The sequence below is a fragment of the Protopterus annectens genome, chromosome 10.part0, assembly GCF_019279795.1.
Source record: "Protopterus annectens isolate FY-2018-M chromosome 10.part0, PAN1.0, whole genome shotgun sequence".
NCBI lineage: Eukaryota > Metazoa > Chordata > Ceratodontiformes > Protopteridae > Protopterus > Protopterus annectens.
In genome coordinates, this window is record NC_056744.1 from 816,332,795 (window position 1) to 816,351,606 (window position 18,812).

Here is an 18,812-nt window from a genome sequence, read left to right on the forward strand (position 1 = left end):
CACAGCCTTCATCACACCAATAACTGAGTACAATGCACCCTTCTTCATGTACTTCCCTACACATCTTCTAGTGATGTGTAATTGAAGTGTACTACCTTTGCCATAGTGCTCTCACACATACTATTGGCCATACCTAAGTATTCTTTTTACTGTCTGCTGGTGCAGAACTCCTATCAAGGTGTTATACCATATGCATGTTTGATACTTGTTCCAGTGATGCACACAGTACATATCTGTTTGACAACATTGATGGCATGGGTTACATTCATGCCAGTTGTCATACACACCAGTCAACTAGCCTGGATTTATCATAATGTCACATACAGGTATAGCAGTGTCCCTCCTAACACCTCCAGCAGATGTTACAGTGTCAGGTCAGTGTGCTTGATTGCTCTTATAGATTACTGACATGTCATAGTAATTGTACATGTGTGTTTGTGCAGAACCACCTATGATCATTCAGAATCTTATATGTTATGTCAGAGACATGGGATTACTGGTGGTATTATTCTGATATTGTTTATGATTGTGCATGCTTCTGTTTACTGTCGTCCATGTGCCTGTAACTGTGTCCCACTTGTTGAAGACCTTTGCTGACATTACAGTCATATTCAGGCAAATCAGTTTGCACAGCTTCATAATATGCACCCAACCCCAGTTGTATATGACATCCCTGATAGATGTCCTCTCCTTTGTTCATGTCAAGATGCTTATATCACAAGGACACTTTCTCCATTTTTATGTCACCATGTCTGACAGTCACATAAGTCACATATACATTTTCACTGTGCAGTCCATACTGTACCATGCTGATATGTGATTAGTGTTCCTGCTACAACTGTTTTCCATCTACTTGCCCTCATCTGCATTACATTATGATGTTTCACTTGTCCTCTTTCCCTGTGTTCATTCCTACAATTCATCTATGTGTCCCTATTGAATATACACAAACACTTCTTTTGACTGTTGATTTTAAATGGCAGTCCATGTACCATTACAGATCATTTACACAACTTTTGTTCAGAATGTCTGAAATGTTATTCCACAATATTATGCACTATATACACTGTCCTCTAATGTGTTTGGGCAATATACATTGCTATATTATTAACCCTGGTAATCATTGTGGCATTCCATGCAATCCCGCAGACCTTGTTTGCCATAGGTAAACAGGTCTATATGTCTGCTGCTATTTGTGTTGCTTTACACGGTTTTCTGGCTGGGAAAACTGTTCCCAGCCATGAAACTGTGCTTGTTTACATTTAAGCACAGCATGCAGCATGAATATGTAAATAGTGCTGCTGCCCAACATGCAAACATGTAAACTCTGCGTAGGCTTCACATAAAGCCTACACAGAGTTTATTGAATCCCAACAATAGTCTAATTTCTATTGCTTCTTCCATAACTATCCTTTAAGAGGTATGCAAGAAATTATTTTATGCATGAAAGAAATTAAAACATATGCTCTTACAGGCTCAACTTATTTTTCAGTAAAATGCAGATTGATTGGCAATAACTGTAGACAGTGAAATTGAAGGGATATTTTATACATAGTTATTGCAGCTTTTTTTTGTCCTAGGGCAGCCACGGTGGTGCAGCGGTTAGCATTGTAGCCTCACAGCAAGAGGTTCCCTGGTTCAATCCTTGGATGGGGTGCCTTCTGTGTGTAGTCTGCATGTCTTCTCTGTGGTCGTGTGGGTTTCCTCTGGGTTCTCCGGTTTCCTCCCACATCCCAAAGACATGCTGAAGGTGGATCGGACACTCTAAATTGGCCCTAGGTGTGAGTGCATGTGTGTGTGTGTGCCTTCTGTGGAAGGTTGGGTGTCGGGCTGGCAACTCGACACCGTAAAACCCCACTGCCAATCATGAGCGGACGGGTGATCCACTGTGGTGACCCCTAATCGGGAAAACCCGAAAGAAGAAGAAGATTGCAGTTTTTTTGTCTTCCTATAAATGCACAACTTCTAAACAAAAACAATTGAACAGATAAATAACTTACTTGAGGCAAAAATGAAACACAGAAAAATGATTGCATAAATGCAGATGATAGGTCTGTCTGCAATTTATTAGTAAACTGCTTACATATGATGGACCTCCAGGTCAGATCTATGCTGATAGTAGGACATGAGCAAGAGTGGTAAGCATTTAAATTGATAATGTAAAATGATAACTATGCAAGGAAACAACACAAAATAATAATTATAAAGATAATGAAATGGCCACATGCTTTCAATCTGATTTATTTCGGGTGGTACTAATGCTATTGTTAGTCCAGTTCTGTGACATTATGGCTTATTGGGAACACAAGAATAAGACACAAGTCTTTCAACTGTGAAGAGAAACTGCTAAGTAAATCCACATATGGTATGTATTGACTGACCCTCCTGTGATCTGAAGACTCTACTTTTTTATAAGTTCATAAGGTCACAGGTTTGGTCATAGAGGTCTAACCTGAAGGTCATCAAAGAAGTCCAACTCCTTGAAATTTGGGTTATAAACACTTGAGCCAATCCAAGCATCCAAATGTTTTTTTTTTTTTTTGAAAGAGATAGAAACTGAGTTTATTATGTAAAAGGGAATATTTTTAAAAATGATTGCAATATACTGATAAATAAAGTTTCTCATTATCCTGGTTTACTGTTAACATGTATTCAGATTCCTTAATATTTGTAACCCTTGATATTCAGGATTTATTTAATGTGATTTAATGTGATTCCACATTCTACAGGGTCAGAATGGTTCCAGGATGCCATTCACCAACATGGAAAACTTGACCACAATACTTTTCTGGTTTATACAGAGTTGATGGATTTGGTATTGAAACACAACTTTATATTTTTTGAGGGTGAGTTGTTTAAACAGATCCAGGGAGTGGACATGGGGGCAAGTTGTGCCCCTACTTATGCCAACATTGTGCTCATGGTTTGGGAAGAGAAGTTTGTGTTCCAGTCTGAATATGCACAATATTGGGTATATTACAAACGTTACCTGGATGATATTTGCATTTTTTGGAAAGGTAGTATGGAAAAGTTAACAGAATTCATAGACTGTCTAAACCATACCACAATTTTTTTTAAATTTACTTCCCATATTACACATGACTATATGAACTTTCTGGACGTCACTATTAAAAAAGACGTCCTAGGGCAGCAGTTTACATCTAATGTATATAGAAAGGAAACCTTTTCTAACTCGTTCCTATATTTCACTAGTTCCCATCCATTTAAACAGAAGATAAGTATTATCAAGGGACAATTTGTCCGCAGTTGTAGGATGACCTCTTTGGACTCGGACTTCGAAGACGAAAGTCAGAGAGTCAAAGAAATGTTTATATCTAGGAAGTATCCTAACTATTTAATTGATGAGGTTTTGGAGGAAGTAAAGAATGGGAGAAAGGATAGGTTTGCCCCTATTTTGGGAACAGGAGATACCAGTGTGATAGTATCAATAAATGTGCAGAGTACCACACAACAACCAGGGGTGATGTTACCAGGGATGAAATCAAGAAACATTGGGGGTAACTATGTGATGTTTTATAATCCGAATATCTCTAGGGTTAAAAACATTATTACTCAACACTGGAGCAGGTTTAGGTGTTATTCAGAGTTGGATGTTTTGTTTACCAACACCCTAGGATTTACATATAAAAAAGGCAGGAACCTCAAGGATTTGCTGGAGTATAATGGTTCTATTGTTTCATGTAAGAAATTGGGAACCTACAAATGTGGGGCATGTGCGCAATGCCCATATATATTTAGACAGGATTCTGTATACATCCTGTCAAGAGACCATCAGATTCAGAGTAGTAGTTTTTCCAACTGTAATAGTGAAGGCTTGATTTATTTGGCCCTATGTAAAACCTGTGGTGCATTTTACATTGGAAAAACTACTCGTAAACTCAAAAGGAGGATTTATGAGCATTTATATGCTATTAGAGTCGAAGATATTAAAAATGCCTTGTTTAAACATACACTGACATGTCCCCAAGCAAAATGGGGCTTCTTTGTTGTAGAGAAGGTGCAATGTGATGTGAGGGGGGGCCCTTGGGAAAATAGGATAGAGGTGAGAGAAATATTTTGGCAGTTGTTATTGGAAGCCAATAGATTCCCAGGGCTGAATGAGTACATATCGATTGCCCCTATTTTAAAAATGAGAGCTGCAAAACTATAAAATAAGTATATATAATGTTTTGCAAGTTCTTTTTGTTGGTTTTTGATTCAAGTTTATTTATCTGTCCAACACATTGTGATGGTTTTAGTATTTATATATTTATTTTAAAGTTCTTTTAAAAAATTTGCATGTTTTTATCCACTTTCATCTGTATTTGTGGAAAGTTGGTAGGTTGTCATGAATATTTTAGTTACAGGATTTAATTGGTGTCAATTAAACAATTGTTTTAACTACTAATTAGATTGGGAGGGGTATATAAGCAGGCACAGCCTTCATTCTTTCATTTTACATCTGAGGAAGTCTGGTGGACGAAAACGCTTTGTATTGTGTGGCGTTTATGTGATTAAACCTGCTGCTGCTTACACCTACAGGCTCGTGTTTTATTATTACCTTCTGCCTCTTTGGGTGCCTGTTGTGGTTTTATTATTAGTAAACTGCTTACATATGATGGACCTCCAGGTCACATCTATGCTGATAGTAGGACATGAGCAAGAGTGGTATTATTAGTAAACTGCTTACATATGATGGACCTCCAGGTCACATCTATGCTGATAGTAGGACATGAGCAAGAGTGGTAAGCATTTAAATTGATAATGTAAAATGATAAGTATGCAAGGAAACAACACAAAATAATAATTATAAAGATAATGAAATGGCCACATGCTTTCAATCTGATTTCTTTTGGGTGATACTAATGCTATTGTTAGTCCAGTTCTGCGACATTATGGCTTATTAGGAACACAAGAATAAGACACAAGTCTTTCAACAGTGAAGAGAAACTGCTAAGTAAATCCACATATGGTATGTATTGACTGACCCTCCTGTGATCTGAAGACTCTACTTTTTTATAAGTTCATAAGGTCACAGGTTTGGTCATAGAGGTCTAACCTGAAGGCCATCAAAAAAGTCCAACTCCTTGAAATTTGGGTTATAAACACTTGAACCAATCCAAGCATCCAAATGTTTTTTTTTTTTTTTGGAAAGAGATAGAAACTTAGTTTATTATGTAAAAGGGAATATTTTTAAAAATGATTGCAATATACTGATAAATAAAGTTTCTCATTATCCTGGTTTACTGTTGTTAGTGCAGAACTAATTATTATTGTGCCAATAAGTTCAGGTATACATTTCCATAATGTTAGCCAATCTTATTTTTTTCACAATGGGAAGCTTTATAAGCTAACTTTAATTTACCTGAAAGTAACAGTAGTTCAAAGAATGTAGTTTTGTGTCAACATCTATTTTCATGATTCAGGGTAGAAATTGATGTTACTCTTTTTGTAAGTTTCCTTTTTACTGTCTTGAGTCTACTCAAACATCCAGATGTGTAGAAACAAAAAGAACTCATAGTCAAGAAATGCTGAATGTATAAACTAATTGTACATCCTTCATACCTTGCTAATATGTTTTTGAGCATATGATCCATATGATTCATGAACTAGTCACTATGACAGCAACACGATTTGAAAAAGATAAATTACTCAAGATGTTGATTCCCCGATCTTGCAGTCAGAAACTTCACCTAAAAATGATATTTGTAAAGGTGTAACTTTTTTGAGTTTTTGCTTCACAGATTCTGTTCTTTTCCAAACTAAAATATATCAGTTTCAGATGACCAGCTCATACTTTTAGATAAATAATGATTTTCATCTTGAAAGTCTTCACTACCTTTGATGGTAAAACCAAATTTGTAATTGTCTGTGTATTTATTTAGATTGCAAGAATGATGCAAAGGAATAGTAGCAAAGATGATGTGAACTGACTGCTGCAATATACCACAAAGAACTCTTGATAATTCTAAGGAAAGGCTTGGAAGATAACGGATTGGCTTCTCCTTATGAGACCGCTCATAACCTAATTTACCATTTTAGGGTTATAGCTAAACCTAGTCAGTGCTTTATATATTACAGTATATGCCATGCAATCAAAAGATTTGGCTAAGTCACAGAATATTGTGGTGCATACTAGAAACAAAGTCAATAACAGAGGAAATCTGGTAATAGGATTCAGAAAGATTTGTGAGTGTTGATCTCCCAAATATAAATCTATGTTGTATATGTTAATTACATCTATTGACCAATTGTCATGATCTGTTTGTTCAAGCAGATCTCTTTTGAAACATTTCTCCAAAATGGAAGTTATGCTGACTGGACTACTTTTTGACATCTGATGCCTTACCCCTTTTATAAATTGGCACTATGCATGATTTTTCCACTTAAAAGAAACTGTAGAACTTGGAAGTAGATTATTAAAGAAAATTTGCAACTGAGACTCGGTACAGATTTAGCTTTTACTAACATAGCTGCATATATTTTGTCAGGACCATTAATGTATTACTTCTGATTTTACTCAGGGCAGTTACAATAGAATTCAAGGATATAAAGGACAGCAATTATTTGAAGAAATAGAGAGAAGCTGACATGAACTTAATGTGTTCATTCAATGCTGTGCTGGAAAAGTACTGATTTAAATTCATCTATAATTGCCTTGGTATTTAATAATGTTTGACTTTCTACAATCTAGGTCAGAGAAGAATTCTTTATTTTTTATTAAAATTTAATATAGCCATAAAATTCCTTTTTGTTATCACCCTTGGCTAGCCGGATTTTGTACTTTTCTTTTTCCTGATGTATTTTAAATTGAAAGTTCTTAGCTATTTTGCTTAGCTTAGCTTTGTTCTCTATTGTAGGATGTTTTCTAAAGATGCTAGCCATTTTTTCTTCTTCTTCTTTTAAAGTTGCATCAGTTTTTTACTCTACCATCTATGGAGTCTGCTATTCCCAGGCTGCATTTAATTGCTGGAACCTGTGTTCTGAGAGTCTGCCTTCCAAACTATCTTCAAATATACAGAGCTGAGTATATATATTTTTGGTTATAGAGTTTCTTAATTGTTGCTTAGATCTCTGTTGAAACTGTTGTCTCCCTGGTCTGAGAGACTGATCTGCAAATATACAGAGCTGAATATATATCTTTTTGGTTTTAGAGTTTGTGCTGTTAGTTGTTGCTTAGATCTGTGTTGCAACTGTTTTGTCCCACCCACCCTCCATATTTTTGGTTTGCAGTTTAAATTTGGTGGGTTTTACAGTTGCCCGCCCCACTGTAGATTTGATTTGGGACACTCCCCTAGTCCCATCTCTTTACCACATTCTACCTAATAAACTCTTTCTGCACTTGCTTTTAGTCCTTTTTAATTTAATTGCATTTTTAAACTGTGTTTGGTCTAATATTGCTACATACTCAAGTGTGCTAGCTTGCATTGCATGTGAATTTTTTTTACTACTGTTTTTGCTACTTTTCTGTAAAAAAAAACCTGTAAGCCTGTTTCCTACCTTTCCTGTAACTATAACCTGTGAGAGATGCACTTATCTAGCCAAACTGGAGGTAAAGCTCTCTCCAACCAAGACTGAACTTGACATTCATGAGGGGAAGGTAAACATTTGCACCACACCACATTCATCACATAGTCTCACTAAATCTACACCACCAAAATCCACACATAGTAACACAAAAACATTCACAGAGGCACTCAATAATAATCTGTCTAAGCAAAAGAGACCTCCAAAGCAGAAATGCAAGCAACCTCCATCCCCCAATACAAACCAAATGACACATAGCCCACAGACTCAGTGTGCCACTCAACCACAGCCAATAAGGCAAAACAACGTACACAACAAACTAGTCATAGATGACTCTATAGTCAGGCACACTGATGTCCCACTCAACAGGCTAAACAAGGAGAAGGTTACTGTCAGCTGCCTGACGGGTGCCAGGATCTGCCACATAACCCATGCACTCAGGTCACTCCACAACAAGTACAAATATGACTCTGTCATTTTTCATGTTGGTGTGAATGACCTGAGACATACCTCCCTGGACTACATGAAAAGAGACATGGAAGAGCTCTCCAGTCTTGTAGCCCAGGCAGGTATGACCCTAGCCCTGAGTAGCATTCTGCCATCACCCCAAATGATACCACAGTACAAGGACAAAATTGACTTCAACAATTGGCTAAGCTTCTGGTGTCATTCTAAGGGGATCCAGTATCTGTCTGCTTGGGATGACATGGTCGACAGACCACGATGCTTTGCCACAGATGGCCGGCACCTGTCGCCCCTGGGATTCCGGAAACTGGCTAAGGCTCTTGCTGCCCCTATAGTGCCTTTTTAGGCAAGGTTGAAATAACAAATTCACCACCATAACAGGAACAGGCAAGCAAAAACTGAGGGTAATGCTACTTAATGCTAGAAGTCTAAATCTTAAAATGCACTCACTCAAGGCACTCCTTAAAATGGAGAACATCGATAACTGTGCAGTGACTGAGACCTGGTTCAAGGCTCCAGAGAGCATCCCTTCACTACCAGGATATAACTCATACCACACTTTTCGGCCATGTAACCTGAACGAAACAACAAAGGTGGAGGTGTGTCCATATTCATTAATGATATCCACACCTCCAGGCTAGTTGCTCAGCATAATGCATCCACGTTTATCCAAGGGCAACTAACTCTGGGAAAAACTGCAATCCAAACTGTAGCTTGCTACAGATCCCCCACCATGCCCTAGGATTCCCACTCCTCTTTTCTTCATGTACTGGAAAATATTAGGGTTCAACCAAACACCCTAATAATGGGTGACTTCAACTAACCCACCATTAACTGGGAAAATTGCTCGTATACCAGCTCCTTAGCTCAACACTGTTTTGAATTCATAAACTTCAATGCCCTGGATCGACTTATCCACACCCCCACCAGGGGCAACAATATCTTAGACCTAGTCATTACCAACATGAGTGATCTGTGTTCCACACCTGAAGTCAACTCCCCGCTGGTCCGATCCGACCATAAGCTAATCACCCTTGATATCCACATTCCACCCCCACCCCCCATTAAGGAAACCATGATAAAAAATTTCTCCAGAGCCAACTTCATGCTTCTTAAGACAGAAGTGGTGAACTTCATGACACCCATGCAGATGGATAGTACAGTTACAACTGCTGAATCCTACACAAATGCACTCTATAAGCACTTACACGAGTGCATGGATCATGCTATCCCAAACAGAACCAAGATGCTATCCTCCAAAAAAAAGGAAGCCAATCTGGTGGTCCCCTGCCATAAACAAACTGTACAACAGAAGGAAGAAACTGTTGCAAAAGAGAGTAAAATCCCATGAGTGGAGGAGCTCCCTGGTCAGCCTCAGTAAGAAGCTGAGATCCCTTATAAGATCCTCCAAAGCTAGCTATGAAAAAAAAAATTGCCACTAATTCTAAGGACAACCACAAAGCATTCTGTAGCTATGTCAAGAATCTCAATGGCAACACCCAGATCTGCTCTTAGTTACAGCACAAAGGCATGTAAATTACAGAACCAACTGATATTGCCAACATCCTGGCAGATAGGTTCAGTGCTAACCTTACCCCCCTCACCCCCTAAAGGGCCCATATCTATACAGAAAGAATGCAGAGTCCCTGTAATCACAACTACGCAGGTAAAAGCTGCACTCTCTAAAGCCAAAACCACAGCATCCATGGGACTGGACAACATTCCAGGCTGCATTTTACATGAACTTCTGAACGAACTGGCTCCCCACTTAAGCACCATGTTCAATAATAGCCTCTCATCGGGCTTTATGCCAACTGAATGGTGCACAGCAACAGTTATCCCACTCCACAAAGGGGGAGCCACCACTGATCCCAGGAACTATCGACCTATTAGCCTGACGAGCCTGGTCTGCAAGGCCATGGAACGTATCACCATGGAACTCATAAACAAAGATATTGGTAACCTCCAAACTCTGGATCCCACCCAGTTCGGGTTTGTGAAAGGCAGATCATGCCTCCTGAACCCAATCGACTTCTTTGAGGCAGTCACCAAAGCCGTAGATGAGGGTAAGGTGATTCACACAGCCTATCTTGACCTCGCCAAGGCTTTCCACACCATCCCCAATTCTGGAATTCTAGCTGAACTCACTAAACTAGGTATAAATCCCTATGTCACAAGATGGGTTGCCAACTGGCTTGCTGACAGAACACACACTGTAAAAGTTGCAGACTCCAAATCTGACCTCAAAGCAGTGACAAGTGCAGTAACACAGGGTTCCATCCTGGGACCTCTCCTGTTTGGTATCTACTTCTCTGAAGTATAGGCTTACCCAGAAGGCCTCAGGCTAATGACGTTTGCAGATGACTGCAAACTAGGACCCATAGTCAAGTCCCCAAATGATGTGGACATCCTACAGAAGGGCCTCGTTGAGACAGATGCCTGGTGTCAGAGCCATGGCCTCAAGCTCAATGCCAAAAAGTGCACTGTCATCCCCTTTGGTAAAAACTCTGTACCCATAAACTATGACATAGGCAGCAATCTACTTAACACTGAATGTGTGATAAGAGACCTTGAGACCCAGGTAGACAGTAGTCTCTCCTTTGATAGTCACATCACCACAGTAGTCAGGATGTCCTCCTACGTGGCACATCTCATCACAAAAGGTTTCTTATCCAAGAAAAAAGAGGTCATTGTTCTCCTCTACTTGACACTCATTAGACCCATTATAGAGTACAACACCCCTTTTGGAATGCACCTCACAAGACATCTGCAGCAGCTGGAAAGGCCACAGAAGTACTTCACAAAGAGGATTACTGGCCTCAAACAAATGCCCTACACTGACCACCTCAAAAAACTCCAGCTTTACTTGGTAGCATATCACCTAACATATAAAGCTATGTCAAACCCAGAGCTGTTGGACATGCTACACCTAAAGAAATCCCTCCAAGCTACACACTCTAGGGACCTAAACCTTGTCACCACAATACACAGGACATGCTAGAGTGATAGATTCCTGTCCCAGAGACTTCCCATACTGTGGAGCAGGCTATCCATTTATGTCAAGCAAAGTTCTTCATTAGCACTCTTCAAGAAAAATCTTGATGAGTGAATGGGAAATAGGAAATACACCCCAGGGATCACTTCTGTGACTCTGCACGACAGTGGCACAGGAAAATAGCTTTCTTGGGTGGTGTAAGCCAGGGAACCTTGTTGGCTGGGCTTATGTAGGCCCTTGGGCCAATAGCCTAGTACCTACCTACGAACCTAAGCTTATTCCTTACGTCTACCATTGAATCAACCTTGGTTTTTGTTTTGTTTTTCCTAAAACAGAGTAACCATAAGCACAATCATTATCTAAACATATAGAGATCCAGTTGCCCAACCTTGAATTACAATGAAGTCTGTTGTAATTAATAAGTTCATAATAATATTTTTATATCTGATATGGTCAGTCACTGGTCTCTTTAAATGAAATGTTATTGTGTTATGATCTAACCAGATTAAGAGAGCCCAAACTTTAATGTTTTCTACTAAATTTTTAACAATTGTAAAGACTGGATCTAATATAGACTCACCTCTAGTATTATTTCAACAACTTGAATAATGACTGGATCTAATATAGACTCACCTCTAGTATTATTTCAACAACTTGAATAATGCTGTGCAAGTTAACAATATTCAAAAATTCTTGAGCTAGTTGGGAACCATTAGCTTAACTTCTCAACTTTTTCTTTGTTGTAGTCAAGAATTGTTTCATGGTACTGTAAAAATCTCTGATGTTTAAAACTGTTCATTGAGGGACTCCAGTAACTTTCTATAAATTTAACAGGATCTTTGGACATATTGATAATAACCACGAGTGTTTCCATAAAATAATTACAAGGGATTGGCTCTGACCAAATTGACTGAGCAGTAGTATCATGACATTCTCATTTCTGTTGTGCTCATGGATACATTTATAATTGATATAGCTGGGAAAAAACATGTACTCACTTATTTGAAATATGGCATTGTTTCTGTAATATTGTATTTATGCAATAATTGTGTGCATATGTTTAGGCTACTTTGAGTGTTTCAGCAGCCATTTGCCAGATGTGTGTTCATGAAGCAAAAGAGCACCACAAAAGAATGCTCTGCATGATAATAAGCAAATTAAAGTTGCTAAAGTTTGGGTATATACTGTGAATATCTACTATAGCCACTACCACTTTATGACCATTCTATAGCATTGCTATTCTAAAAGTCTATGTATATCATAATGCATTGCTTTTACAGCCTCGGGGTAGAGTGTTTGGGATGACTAAAATATTAACAGTGTTTCAATTGAGCCGACAATCAATATAGAATAAAAGTTTGCTTGATTAAAATGCTCATATGTCACCCTTTATTGACAACATGCGCCATCAAATCAGCAATTGCTGAATAAATCATACCAAAACATGTAGTGAAACTCTTTTGCGAACATTTCCAGCATATGAGCAAGTTCTCTCTTCCTTTTGCAGTTGATTGATTGGTACTGTTTTTAGGTGTGACTCAGTCCTGTGTGTGTGTGTGTGTGTGTGTGTGTGTGTGTGTGTGTGTGTGTGTGTGTGTGTGTGTGTGTGTGTGTATGTGTGTGGTTATATGGTGCCGAAGGAATATGGATAGATCTTTATCTCAAATTAATGTTTTTGCAGTTAAATGTAAAACATGCATTTGAGATGAAGATCTAGTCACTTTAGCCACATTCCATACAGGCAGGCAAAAACAAACAAAAAAAATCACTGGTTGTGGTAATTAGCAGTTTGCATAAGCCCTAGCATTAGTGAATCTGCCCACTCTCCAGATCTTTCTGAAACACTTATTCATGCTTCTAGACAACTAAAAGTTCATTAATCACTCAAAGTCTATTGCAGTAAAAAGAAAGTCTAAACATTTTTTTTATTTATTTAAAAGTCTGTTTAGGGGATTATAGGAACTGCATGGCATCTGAATCATCTAACCATTCACTTACTTCGTCAATACCCAACCTTAGAGTGTACCTCCTCTTTTCAGTGAGGACTAGCTCAGTCAAGCCTGGGGTGAATTTGTGAATACCTATCCAATCATCTAGCTTGCATTTGAAGGAGCTCCTCTTTTCAGTGAGGACTAGCTCAGTCAAGCCTGGGGTGAATTTGTGAATACCTATCCAATCATCTAGCTCGCATTTGAAGGAGGATAATGAGTCACAATGAGTCGCACTGCTTAATTTGCAATGAGACTCGACAGAGTAGACAGTTACAGTTAAACTAAAGGTTAGGATAGTTGAACAACAGAAGGCAAGAAATATATATATATAAACAACAAAGACCAACAGTGAGTCCCAGCTCTACCTTCCAATAAAAATTTATTTCGTTGAACAAGTCCTTTCTCTAGCGCCTCGGCCAACAGCCTTTACAGAGTAAAACAGTAAAACTCATAAAACACTTGCAATATATACAAAAAACAAGTAATTAATCAATTATATAATTAAACAATCAAATTACATACACTAAATGTATTTAAAGTCATAGTCTTAAACAAGACATTGCCAGTTGCATTCTCTATTCATTCCATGCGGTTGCAAAGTCCCAAATTTCATAATCAGAATGCATTCCTTTTGTCTTAACATATTTTTTTGCCTATCTACATCATTATAATATAATGGAACATGTTCCAAAATAGACACTTTTATATTTTCAATATTTCCATGATGTACAGAATTAAAATGTTCAGCAATGGGACTAGTAATTTTATTATTTTTAACATCTCTAATATGTTCTTTAATCCTATCTGCTAACATTCTTTTTGTTTCCCCAATATAATATTTATTGCAATCACAAAATATAACATAAACAACACCCTTGCTCATACATGTATATTTAGCTTTTGTAGTGAAGATTTTACCATTTATTTTATTCACCTCATTCACAACGTATTTGCATATAGAGCATTTTCCACAAGGGAATGTTCCCAAATTCTGCACAATATTTAATCCACTAGTACAGGGCTTTTTATATATGCTGTGTACCAAAAAATCCTGTATGCTTTTCCCTTTTTTGTATGATGTCATTAATTTTATATTTTTTAATGATGCTACATCTTTCTTAATAAAGTTCCAATATTCCATGATCATTTTGTTACTAATTGTAGAAAAATTAGTGTACTTTGTAACAAAAAACATTCTCTCCTGGTCAGTGTTATATTTGTTACTGCCTTCATAGTTATTCTGTCTAGTAATGCCTTTACTATGTTTAAAGGCTCTATATAAGCTATTTTCTACATTATCTGGGTTATATCCTCTAACTTTAAATATCTTGGCCACTTTATAAGCCTCACTATAAGCCATATTAATATCAGAATTAAGTCTTTTTATTCTGAGAAATTCACCATAGGGGATAGCTGACAGTGTATGGGGGGGGGGGTGACAACTATCTCCCCACATTTTCCAGCTTATTTCATCAAATTTTCTATGAATGGTGGTATATATGGGAAAGCCATTATTACCCTTAAGCGAGATATCTAAAAAATTAACCTGATTTCCCTGCTGTATATCACTAAATTTTATGCCAAATCTGTTACTATTTAATTCATCAATGAAATTATCTGATGCATCCCGGTCACCATGACAGATGAAAATTAGGTCATCAATAAATCTAAAATACTTTAGAACATTCTTTTTGAAAAAGGGCAACCTATAAAGATGTTCATTTTCAAATAACCCCATAAACAGGTTAGCATAGGCTGGCGCAAACGCCGCCCCCATAGCAGTACCTGTAACTTGTCTATAAAGGGTGCCATTAAATTCAAAAAAATTATTCATTAAACAAAATTCCACCAGTTCTAAAATATAATATGTTTTAGGGCTATCATTCAAAAAGAATTGTATAGCTTCTAAACCCAAAATATGTGAGATATTGGTGTAGAGACTCACTACATCCACCGTAATAAAATACATGTTTTCACACCAGTGGATATCTTTTATCTTCCCTAAAAAATCATATGAATCTTGTATATAAGAAGGTAACAGCAAAACTTTCTTTATCAGTATTTCATGTAACATGATACAAAGATTATAAGTGAAATAGCCAAAAGCTGACACAATAGGCCGACCAGGTGGTCGGTTTAGGTCTTTATGAATTTTGGGTAGGCAAAAGAATTTTGCAATTTTTTTGTTCTTAATATTTATTTTTCGGTTTATATCCATTTGAGTCAGATAGTGTAATCTCACACCTTTCTGTAGTAGAATCTCAAAATCCTTCTCTGCCTTCCGTAAATGACTAATATTGGTTTTGCAATATACAGTGTTGTTATCTAAATGTTGCATGCACATACCATAATAGTCACAAGAATTTAGTATCACAAGTTTTCCCCCTTTATCTGCTTGTTTAAAAACTATATTATGGTTTCTACTCAGTTGTTGCAGTTTTTCCCATTCCAATTTTGTCAGGTTATAAACATGCTTTTTATTCACAAAATCTTCTATTTCCTTTTCCAACATTGTATTTAACAATAATTCAAATCGTAATATGTTAGAGTTTTTACATGGAGGTAGAAAATAATTGTTATCTTTAAGCATGTGCGTGCTTAATAAATCATAAGCATTATTTTCCTCTTCACTACCTGATACACATGAGTAAAAACTTTCTTCACTTTCCATTTCACTCTCTGGTGAAAATAAAGTATCATAGTTAACATCAGAATCAGTCGTTTTATTTAATCTAAAGAAATGTTCCTTTAAATGCATTTTTCGACATAGCTGAAATAATTCAGTTTTAACCTCATATTTTTTAGGTATACAAGTGGGTACAAATTTTAACCCCTTCTCTAGAACAGATAGTTCTATCTTGTCTAGTTTATAACTCGACAACTTAACAACATAATTACTATGTAAATTATGTCCATCTACCTTTCTTGTGTTGTCCATCACCCGAGTCTCTCTGGCGTTCTGTATTGTTTTTACCTGTAAAGCAATGCATTAGTAAGACTTAACATCTCATGGAGTTTTAAATGTACTTTGCTTTTAAAGGCTAAGCATTCCACATGGTAGATAATGCATGACTCAGTGGAGTAGTCTATACAGTAAATGGCTGATTTCCCTTCTGGACATTGATAATCATTACTTAGAGGATCATCAAAGTGCATTCATTCAGCTCAGACTCCAAAAATAGTGACTGAATGTAATCACCTATTGCAATCCAACTACGAGACAGTAATGGGAATCAAAAGTATGAACAGAGATGGCCCTAAAAAATCCCCCAAATTATGTTACAATAATTAGGATTACACGTACACTGAATATCTCCCAGACTGGATAAAGTCCAGTAGTGCAGTTTTGACAATGTTTTATTAACCCATTAACAAGCTGTTAGGAAATCAGAAGTTAACACTTTTCCTTGTTGTGCTAGAAGTATATATTAAGCACGCCTATAAAAAAAAACAAACAAACAACAAAAAAAAAAACCATGAAGCTGCAGTTGTGATCCTCAAAAGAGAAAATTAGTATTTGATTAGGGAAATGCAGGAATGCAATAAAAGTCTAAGAATCTTTGAGCATCAAGTAATCAGACAGTTATCAAGTCAGAAACTTTAAATAAACAGAATAAATTTTTAGAGGTGCCTTTAAAACAAGCCTTAAAACATATTACATTTTTCCTTGAAGGTCTGAGAAATAGAACCCACTTAATGAATAGCTTCACAAGAGGTACAGAGGATAGGAGAATATTCCACAGTAAGAAAGAAGAATAAAGCAGATTCATCAACCTTATCTGAAAAGAAGGCCAGCTCCTCAAACAAATATAAAACAAAAGACTCAGTAGCAAGAAAGAAAGGTCCTTAGCTATATGAATCCATTTCTGTTTGACTTCAAATGACAGGATTTTCAAGTAGCTTGCCTTCAAACTTTTCTCAGATTTTTACAAAGCCTAGTGGAGGTCCAGTTTCTCAGACAAATAGTGTGTAGTACAGAGGGAGTATTCCCCTCCCCAAACCACTAAAGAATGTGAAATAAAGTAGGCAATTCTTTCATCTGCTGTTAAGAGATCTTCTCTGAGAAGAAACCAAAAACAATGATAAATTTACCTGATAGGACAAAAAACTTTTTTTTTTCAAGAATGAAGCTACATAAAGAAGATTGTGTGACAAAAGGCGATACTGCCAGCACAGCTATCTGGAATTTTGTAAATAAGTATGTGTCACTTGTGAATATCAACATGATTTATATAAGATGCTTGTGTTACAAATGTATTAGAACTGTATGTCGTGTATATCAAACTGCTGGTGCAGACGTGTATATTGAAAAGTTTTTGCAAAGTGCTTGTGCTTAAAATATAACCACAGCGTGCCCTATTGCAAAAAAGAACAGAAATGTACATGTACCATTGCAACTTTTTAAATGTATATATTTTAACAGTGGAAACTGGAATACAGGATGTTAACTTCAGAAAAATATATGAAATTAAATTACTTTATAGGCTAGGCCATAGACACAATGCCTGTATTAGGGAGCTTTCTGTATTGTCTCTAGGGTGACATAGTTATTAGCCTTGAAGTATGAAGGAATGTAATTGTTTTATGACTTCCAACATTTTCCAAAGATCTGAGGTCTATGTATTTTCACAGTTAAATGCTAAATACTGTCAGCTTCCAGGAGTGGGGGGTTCACCTCAGATGGAGTCAGATGACAAGAAATTATGTCATTCTGCAAGCTCCCAGCAGTAATATTTGAGATATTAATTTGAGAAGTCTCCTAGAGAGAGAGGCCATTCTGTATTCAGTCTTGGACCTGACAAGAAACATTCACTACACATCTGCCTTACACTAAGTATGTTAACTAGAGTATAATAACTCTCTTAGATACAGTCAGGAAAATAATGAAGCTTAGTTTAGATATTTTTCTTTATTTATTTGAGATTATCATTCAGTGTTGTTTTAAATATTTCCTGGGATTTTGAACTCTGATGTCATTGTAAATATATACCGAGTGTTGTCTTGTTATTGTATTATTTATTATTAAATATAGTTAAACCTTTCATTGTGGCTGATCTGTGTAGAGATATTTAAGTTTTGAGAGTACTTGCATGTTTATTTGGTGACACTGTGTGGTCCATTCCTAATAGCCTTGATCTTGGTCAAACTACCATTTGTATTAATATTAATATTACACAATAAGATTGGACACCCTTTGTTAAGGGCCTTAAAGTAGCTGATAAGGAGTTGGCTGGTGGCAGTAATAACTACCTTATAGTCTAGGCAAAAGGGGGCACAGCTAATAAACCTGTGCCAGTCTTTCCCTGGTGTGCATCCGCATGTGTGTGTGTGTGTGTGTGTGTGTGTGTGTGTGTGTGTGTGTGTGTGTGTGCGTAAATCAAATCTCAAGGAGAGTGTGTGTGTCAGCTATTTGGGCAGGAACATGAAGCACTGGTTGGACAGAGAGTGTGCTGGAGGTCTTGGCTTGGCCACTCAACTGAGCTCTCAACTTTATAGCTGTGCCAGTATGGAGTCTTATTAGGTATCTGGAGAAAGGGAGAGAAACCAGCCCCAGACTGACTGTGGTATCTGTGTGCTGTTAAGGGACATTGCACTTGATGCAAAGAGCTGCATCTGGAAATACTGCATGTGTACCTGTCATCCTCCCAGTGTATGTCCCCCAGTGGTGCCAGTGGTGAAGACTGAGGCTCCTTAATTACTGATCCAGTGGTGGGTCATTACAAACTGTACAAAGGAATACAGTAGGAAAAAGATATACAGGAGATAGTGTCACAAAAAAAATGTGTTTCATTGACATAAGGAAAATGATCATTATGAAGAGAGAGAGTGATGCA